The following is an 8560-nucleotide window of genomic DNA, read 5'->3' on the forward strand; positions in this document are numbered from 1 at the left end:
TTTGGGTCAAGGCGAAAGGAAAGTGAAAGAGCCAAACGTATAAGACACAAATAATTCTCGACATCAGTGACTCACTGTTTCCCCTCCTGCAAGAAACTCTGAGATGAGGCAAACTGAACGCAAACTTGTGATGGTCAGAGTAGTTCTTACAGAGTCAATCTGTTGTACTTTTCCCCAGGTTAGAATCCTCACTTTGATGATCTATAAGCTCCCGAAGTACCCTAGGACTATCAGTCCTCTCGTAATTGAAGGATCCTCAGGGTAACAAGAGGGACCTTCATAAATGAGCCCTCTGGGGCCTCCTGGTGGCCCATGGCATTAAGTCTCAGTACCACACAGTTCAATCCCTGGGAAGGGGGGTGACCCACATGGCTCGGCAGAGCTCTCCCGACCACCCGCTGCGCCCCTTAGCAGTATTTGGGTGGATGCACCTGTTCTGCTCCCCACTCTGTCCCCAACACCTGTGGCCTACACTTCAGCTCTTGTATGCATAAGCAAATCTTTAAAGTAAAGAAATAAATGTGCCCTCCGTGGCCCTGTTTGGAGAGTCAGTGTAGGACTTCCACATTCCACTTGGCTTTCACTTTCTCTCAGGGTGACCCCCTTCCTCATCTTGCCAGTGAAGCTGGAACTCTAGTAGTCTACCCTGAGCTAGAGCTCCTCACTGACAGCCTGCTGTAACTCAGCAGGTCTACCTGGTGCCAGAGCTTTTAAGAACCCCACATTGAGAACCACAGAAGCTCGGCTACAGGCTGGTTGGTACTGTGACAGTACTGAAAAAGCTCAGGCTGGGGCTGAGGGTGGGAACTCCCAGAACTCCAAGTCTGCCTCTATGCCTGCTTAAAATGCGTACAGACCCCTCCTCCGGTTACTGAATCACAGCCTCTGGAGGTGGAGCCCAGTAACCTGCATTTTAATAAACACTCCAGAAGCTTGTCTGTGAATCACTGCTCTGGGGCCTATCCCTATCAATATTTGTTAGCTCCTTTTCTCTTGGCAATGTCTTTGGAGAAACCTATTTAGCTAAACCCTTTCCTTTTGCAACATCTCAAAGGCTTTACCTTTGATGCTTCAGCTCTGTGTTCAGACAAGAGGACAGCTTCAGATTATTTTGCTGTTCTCAGGTCTGAAAAGGTCCTCAGCCCTTCTACCCCCACCCCCTACAAGGGAACAACATGGCCAGTTATGAATAGGCCCTTTCTGTAGTCTGGCAGCTCTGGAAGGAGAGAAGGTCTTTTTGTTGGCTGTGGTATGAAAGAAGGGCAGGGCCAGGTCTCAGTCAGACTTGTGAGCACAAAAAGGAGACGTAAAGCTCTCAAGGCGGCCTTCTGTACAGGCCCAGCTACTGTATGCTCTGCCCTGTTATATAAAAAGCCCAAGCCGGCCTGGCAGTTAGCAGACAGGCGTCACAAGGCTCGGAGGACTTCCTCCACCCCAGGGCCATCCTTCCCAGCCTGGGTCTATGCAGAAGGGACCTAGGTTAGGGGACCACTCCCTAGGCTGCTGACAAGGTTCCCAGTTTCCTTTGGGTCTGACTCCATGTTAAGTCATGAGATTTTTGAGGTTTGGAGCAATATGACGGGAAACTTCAGCGGTCTCAGGGGTATTTTTAAAATTAACCTTAAGACTGCACCCAGACTAGGACACTAAACACAGTAATTGATGGACTCCAGACTCCAATCAAGTTATTTAGCTTTGGGAAGTGTTAGAATCAAGAGAGTTCTGAATAAAGTAATGGTGTAATTGTAACCAAAAATTAAGTTACAAAACCAATCCCTCTAAAGGGAACAAACTTGAAATTCCTTGTTTTCACTATGACCATCCAAGGGGCTTAGAAGCACACTTAACACTCAGAGACCTGTCCTGGACACAGGTGACCCTGACACAGAAATCTGTGCCCCCATCATGCAAGCTGTCCTTTCCTGGGACTGCTTGTGTATCTGGTTCTCTCTCCTTCAAGGAGTGTGAAAACAGGGTGCAGGTCATCAGACTGGGACTCAGTCACAGTATGTATTCTGTCACCGGGAGTGGGGATGGAATGGGGGGTGGGGACACACAACATCTCAAACCTGTCATATAGCTTCACAGTATTACTGGAAAAGCAAGAACGCTAATGTCAGAAAGTCCGACTTTTAAATACCCCTTTATGGTGTGTCTTGAGCAAATGAAAGTTTTCAGGAGCCATTTCATCTCCATTGTCCTAACCACTACACAGTGGGGCTGAGCTGGGCTGCATTCAACGTCCTGAACTACTGTCTGAAGTGGAGGAGGGGAAGTGGCTTTGACTGAGTGGCCAGGGCTTCCTGCCAGGAATAGACTGCCACATCAGCCAATACAAGTTGGCCCCTATTTAAAGTTTCAGTTCCTAAACCTGGGCTTTCACCATTCAGCCAGGACTCAGGCGCACCATATTTCTGGTTCTCTTAGCCATGTAATGGAACCAGCTTCAGAGCTTTCCAGGAAATGAGGCTGATCATCAGGTTGCTGACAACAAGCAGATAAATAATTGATCAGCTCAAATCTGTGTCTCCAAAGATCACTGATAAAAGTGAGCCAGTCATCCTCCTATTTCAAGGACGCTTTTGTCTCTAAGAAATCAGAAGATGCAATTGAAGAACCTTTTACTCCTCCCTGACTGTATCTAAAGATTATGCGCAACTCAGTGAGTGAGTTTTGGAGTTTCTGTTCTCTTTACTCTCTGGTTCAGATACAGGCTACATCCCATGGTTTCCTGTGTTACTTTACCGGCCCTTAAAGCCCTCACAGCATTCACAATACTTTGTTTCTCCAAATTAGTCTTTTCCTTCTAACTTCTTTTCCAATAACTACCCAGATGAATTCTGTCCAGTCTAACAATGACAGAAGTCTATCAACAATTTTTATATTAGGCACACATGTCTTTATTGTCCTTCAATTTTGTTTGTCCCTATTTATCATTAGCAAGAATAAAATCTATACCGTTCCTCAGAAGGGATAACTTTGAAACAACTGGAATTAAAATCATGATTTGTGTTTCAGTTCCTGTTCTGACCATTACTAGCTATCCAGGAGCAGAACAATCTCCTGTTTGTCCCTTCATTTGCTCAGTCATAAGTGACAAAGCTAGGTGCTGGTAACACAAAGACTTTTAAAACATTGTTATTAAGGAATTCATAATCCAAATCAACAATGAAAAAAAAACTAAAAAAAAGGGGGGGAAATTCATAATATATAGCTAAGAGCAGACAAACAGGTAAAAGCTTTATACAGGTTATTGTGGGAACTCAAATAAGAACTGGAAATGGGGGAGACTGGAAAATACCCAAGATATATCCCTAGGGGTTCCTAAAAGTTGAGGAGCTAGAGAGGTAGGAGCAGGTGGAGGTCTCATCTCGGGGCAGATTCACAGCTCCATGTTACTGACTTGAGGTGCAGTGAGGGATGGAGGATCTGAACTGAAGGAGTCAGATCCTGGAGAGCATGGATGTGACACATCGCATCGGTAGGACTACGGTGGTGGCCGAGGGGCATGCCACATGCACTGTGAGTCGTGAATTCTTCAGTGTGCTGTCAGTTTGATGGGTGCATAGAGTGTGCTTAAAGATCTGTAACATTTGTTTATGTGAATCAAGCTAAAATGAATAGCCAACAAGCAAAAAGCAAGCGACATAGCAAAACTCAGACCAGTGTCAGACAGTTTAGCAAAACACTTTAGGTCTTTGCTTCTTGGCTACCAGTAGCCAAGACTGGCTGGCCATGGCTGAGACGGATCCTCCTGTTGGTTTGTCCAGTTTTCCCCCAGGTAGATGATGGTGAAGTAACTTTCCCTTCGACCACACCACTGGCTCTTCTACTTCTCCAGGGTCATTAAAGAGATTCATTTGGGATAGTTTGGAGAGTTGATATGACCTCAGGACCTAGGCAGTTTTCACATTTGCCCTATGATCTTAGGGAAACCCATAAGCAGATGACAAAGGCCAGCTCTAGGACAGAGGGTGGGGAAGAGCTTAGTGTCATTAAATGCAGGGGAATGACTAGAAAAAAAAATACATTTACTATCTCCACATCTTATTGGAGGGTTTATAGACCCTCCCTGGTGGCACAACGGGTTAGGATGCAGCACTGCAAGCTGGCTGCAGCTGCTTCAGTGTGAATTAGATCCGGCCCTGAGGTGACCCACATGGAACAGCAGACCTCTCCTGACCCGCCCACTGCTCCTCTCAGCAGTGTACTCTGTCAATTTTGCCTGTTCTGCTCCCCGCTGTGTCTCTGATGAATCCTCTCACCCTCCACATCTCCGGCCTGTACCCCAGTTCTATATGTATGAATAAATAAATAAATCTTAATAAAAAAAGAAAAAACATATTTGTATAAATATAAATTTATGTATTCATATAAACCACTTTAATCCAATAGCATCACTGTGGTGAAGAATGATGAGTAACTGATACAAGAACACTAGAAATTATTAGCTAACAAGGAACATTCTATCAGCATTATCAATTTGCTGCAATTATTTCTGGTGTGGTTGGTGGTGTTAGTCACCAGGAGAGGCCCTGCTGGGCCAGGAGTGTAACTCCTGACCCTTGCTCTAGCCTTATAGCTGTAAAGAGCTTGTACTTGGAGCAGACTGTTGTAGCTAAAAGGGTGTGTGTGTGTGTGTGTGTGTGTGTGTGTGTGTGTGTGGGGTCAATGAGAACATGTTTATGTTGTGATGAGTGAGAACTGTTATCTACCAAAGGTTCCTATACTATGTGGTCCCATTGTAATATACTGAAACTGTAGCCTTCACCCAGCTTAGATGAGGTAGTTCACAGCAAACACCCATCCTAGTCTATCTGTAAAAACTTCTTGGTCTTGCAGAGGCGGTAAGTATACTTCAAGTTCTTGACAGAACCTTCAGCATTTCATCTGCAACTAGGTCCTCACTACCATTCCTTGGAATAAGTCAACAACTCCCATTTTAAAGTTATCTTTTTGCCACTTTTAGAGTTTCTTTCAGATAATTTAATGTCACTTAGCCCAATATTCTTTCAATATGAATTTTTAAAAATAATGTAAGTTTATTTTTACATAATTTCGTGCATTTTCCCATCCCAGTTATAATCCCCTTGGGCTTCCCATTTCCAATCACCCATGTGCCACCACCATAAAATCTGAACTAATTAAAAAAAATTTATCTATGAGAACGAGAACTGGGGTATAGGCCAGTGGTGTGTGTGTGGGGGGGGGTTGGGGGATTAGAACAGGCAGATCTGCTGAAACACAATGCTGAGGGGAGCAGAGGGCAAGACAGGAGAGGTCTGCTACACCCTGTGGGTCAGCTCTTGGGCGGGGGGATGGAAGTCTAGAACTCATGTTGCAGTGGCTGCAGTTATCTTCATAGTGCTGAGACTTAAGCCCTTGCACAGGGAGGCCCCAACCTGAACTAATTTGATATGCTAGTACAGTAGTTAATATTTGAACGTCATGTGTCCCACCAAAAAATTTTGCTCCATAAACATTTCTGCTAATTTTAAGGTTGGAAAAAGTGAGTCCAAATGGAATTTATAAGTATTGGACTGGTTGAAGTTGCCGTAGACAATGCGAGAAGGTTCATGTCTAATACTTTCAACTGAAAAGCAAACTAGAGACATTCATCATGAACTTCAGTAAATCAGAATCTAGAGCTCAAAAGAAACTGCAGGTTGAATTAGTGGTAAAGATGCTACTGAAGCCAGGTTAAATCTGGCATTACATGACTTCTTTAAGACTAGTGTAAAATGGGGACGCAACTGTATATAATGTGCTTAGGTGGTTGATAGATGGGAAATGTAATCCTGAGGCTTTCCTCCCTACATGGCACAGGTACTTTGAGAAAGTTAAATTACTTGAAGTTTTCCAGTTCAAGTAGGGAAGAAACAATGGAGAGAAAAACTGGTGATAGTATAAGGGGTGGCAACACAAATGAAACAGGGCCATTTCATGTGAACAAATTCTAAAGGTTGGAATTAGGGAAAAGGGTCAAAACGGGGCTATCCCTGGTGGTGAAACGGGTTAAAGCACAACACTACCAAGGTAGTCACAGCTGTTTCAGCACGTTTGATCCCCAGCCAGAGAAGTGACCTACATGGTGCAGGAGACCTCTCCTGTCCCGCCCATTAATCCCCTCAGCAGTGTACATCATCAAAAACTGCCTATTCTGCTCCCTACTCTTGTCTCTAGTGAATCCCCTCATCACTCTGCACCTCTGGCTTATACTCCAGTTTTGTATGCACAAATAAATCTTTTAAAAAAAAAAAAAAGGGCTGGATGAAAAAGATGTGGTACAGGCCCTCCCTGGTGGCGCAGAGGGTTAAAGCACAGCACTGAGAATCTGAGGCCACTTCTGCATGAGCTCGATTCCCACCTGCCCCGGAGATCCACATGGTATGGCAGACCTCTCCTGGCCAGCCCACTGCTCCCCTCAGCAGTGTACTTCGTCCATCTGCCTGTTCTGTTCCTCACTCTATTTCTGGTGAAGCCTCTCACCACCCCTAAGCCTCTGGCCTGTACCACATTTCTGTATGCACAAATAAATATTAAAAAAAAAAAAAAAGATGTGGTACATACACACACAATGGAGTATTACTCAGCAACCAAAAACAAAAACAAAAAAACAAAAAAAAACCCAAAAAACCAAAACTCATGCCTTTTGCAGCAACATGGATGGGGCTAGAAAAGATCATGCTTAGTGAAGTAAGCCAAAAACAAAAGGAAAAAATACCGGATGGTTTCATTCATAGCAGGAGTGTAAAGGACCAGGTGGGAAAATAATGAACAACTATATACAAGACATTTTACAGGGCTGGAATGGGATCAAAAACGGTGAGGGGAGGGAAATGCACTGGACCATGGGGATGGCACATGGGTGATTTGGTGATGGGAAGCCCATGGAGATTACAACTGAGATGGAAAAAGGCACAAAATGATGTAAAAATAAACATTATTAAAAAAATAAAGGGTCAAAACGTTAGCTTACTGGCTGTGTGTGTGTGTGTATATATATATATATATATATATTTTAAGATTTATTTATTCATACAGAACTGGGGTACAGGCCAGAGATATGGAGGGTGAGAGGATTCACCAGAGACAGAGTGGGGTACAGAATAGGCACATCAACAAAGTACACTGCTGAAGGGAGCAGCGGGCGGGTCAGGAGAGGTCTGCCGCGCCATGTGGATCTCCTCTAAGGCAGGCAGGGATCGAACTCATGCGGAAGTGGCTTAAGCATCTTTGTGCTGTGTTTTAACCTGCTGCACCACCAGGGATGGCCCTATATATTTAAGATTTATTTATGCACACAAGAGCTGGGGTGCAAGCCAGAGGTGGGGGTAGGTGAAAAGATTCACCAGAGATAGAGTGGAGAACAACACAGGCAGATCTACTGAAAACACACTGCTGAAGGGAACAGCCAGTGAGACTGGAGAGGTCTGCTGCACCATGTGGGTCATCTCTCCCCCGGCTAGGGATTGAACTCGTGCTGCAGTGACTGTGGATAGCTTTATAGTGCTGAAACTTAACTCCTTGTGCTACAAGGGAGGCCCTAATTCTGTTTTTAACTGCCAGATACTTTTAACTAATCTGAACATTTGCTTTGACATTTTTTCCATTTACCTACTTAAGTATTCCTTTTGTGTTCATCTCACCGTTCCCTGAGGAGCTAGATGAAGAGGGTCAGCTTGATATTCAGTCCCACAGAAAAGCAGCAGGTTGTTAAAAATATACAGATGCTTGTAATAAGGGGAGAAACGCCTTTTCTTCACCACTGGAAATCAAACTATGATAAAAAGAGAAAGTCGTAGGCAAGTTTTGAGTGAAATGTTCACATTTATATTGAAATATGCACTAAAACAGAATGAGTTCTACTAGTCAATGAAACGTTGCCAAAGCAGAATCACAAACTTCCATCGGGGAGGTCCAGTCGCTAGCAGCAGTGATCCCCCAGCAGGAACAGCAAGGAGAAGTCTGGGAGATCCCAGTTCAAAAAGTCTCCTTTCAAGAGATTCCCAACTCACTTCTCCCACATGCACCCACACATGTCCATGCTCCTCATTTTCAGTTTCTTCTTCACTGCAATAAATATAAAATTGGCAATGCTCATACACCACAGCACAGACATTATTTCAGGCTTTAGCATATAACTGTAAACAGTGACCAGGTTAAAAAAAAAATAAAGTGGAAACTTTTTAACGAGAGAATTCTTGGGTGGGCATGAGCTACTCAAGATTTAGTTTTTTGTAATTATTTAGGGTTCAAGTTTAGAGAGGTGCCCTCAACAGTCCAGACTCACTCAGGTGGGTACCAGAGCACTACCTGTGGCAGTCTAGAATACGTGGGCAAACAAATAAAAATACCTTAGATAACCCTCACCAGTACTTCTTTGATCTGCTACATTCCAGCATTGCCAGTTGCCATCTAGTGTAGCAGAACCAGGTGGATAACAGAATGGAAACTTGCTGGGAGAAGAAAAGCACAATACCTCTGCTAGCTGCCTAGAAAGTTGGCCCCTTAATCATAAGACGACTAGGAGATTTCACTGGGACAGTACATTAAATTA

Source organism: Condylura cristata, unplaced genomic scaffold (assembly GCF_000260355.1).
Source record: "Condylura cristata isolate star-nosed mole 26May11 unplaced genomic scaffold, ConCri1.0 scaffold00025, whole genome shotgun sequence".
Lineage (NCBI taxonomy): Eukaryota > Metazoa > Chordata > Mammalia > Eulipotyphla > Talpidae > Condylura > Condylura cristata.